Consider the following 206-nt stretch of genomic DNA (forward strand, 5'->3'; position numbering starts at 1 on the left):
GTGGAACGTTACCCTCCCGTGCGCACAGGTGACGCAACCCTCGCGGTTAGAGACCTTTAGCCTAGAGAAAGTGTCTGATCAAAAGTCTGGAACAGTCCCTGTAGCGCTCCGCACACGCTCGTCCTGCTCATGCTGAGCGCCGCGTTCCGCTGGAGCCCGAGCACTGCGGGCATCAACCACCGCGACGATCATGGCTAAAAAAGGAG

This window comes from Acanthisitta chloris, unplaced genomic scaffold (assembly GCF_000695815.1).
Source record: "Acanthisitta chloris isolate BGI_N310 unplaced genomic scaffold, ASM69581v1 scaffold26620, whole genome shotgun sequence".
Lineage (NCBI taxonomy): Eukaryota > Metazoa > Chordata > Aves > Passeriformes > Acanthisittidae > Acanthisitta > Acanthisitta chloris.